Genomic DNA, 235 nt, shown 5'->3' on the forward strand with positions numbered 1-235 from the left:
TGACAGAGGACTAGAGTGGAGAGTGAAGCAACCAGCTGATAAGAAGAGAGAGCATATGCTCAAGAACACCCACACTTGTGAATAATATACACTTAACCTGGCTTCAATGGCTGGATGATCAGAACTCAACTAGAAGAAAGTAGAGGAAAAAAAGTGTAATCTGGTACAATTTGATGAACCTGACCTACATCTATAGATGCAGTAGTTTAAAAGAGGGAAGAAATCTTTACAGCGA

The sequence above is a fragment of the Chrysochloris asiatica genome, unplaced genomic scaffold (genome assembly GCF_000296735.1).
Source record: "Chrysochloris asiatica unplaced genomic scaffold, ChrAsi1.0 scaffold00031, whole genome shotgun sequence".
In the NCBI taxonomy this organism is placed as follows: domain Eukaryota; kingdom Metazoa; phylum Chordata; class Mammalia; order Afrosoricida; family Chrysochloridae; genus Chrysochloris; species Chrysochloris asiatica.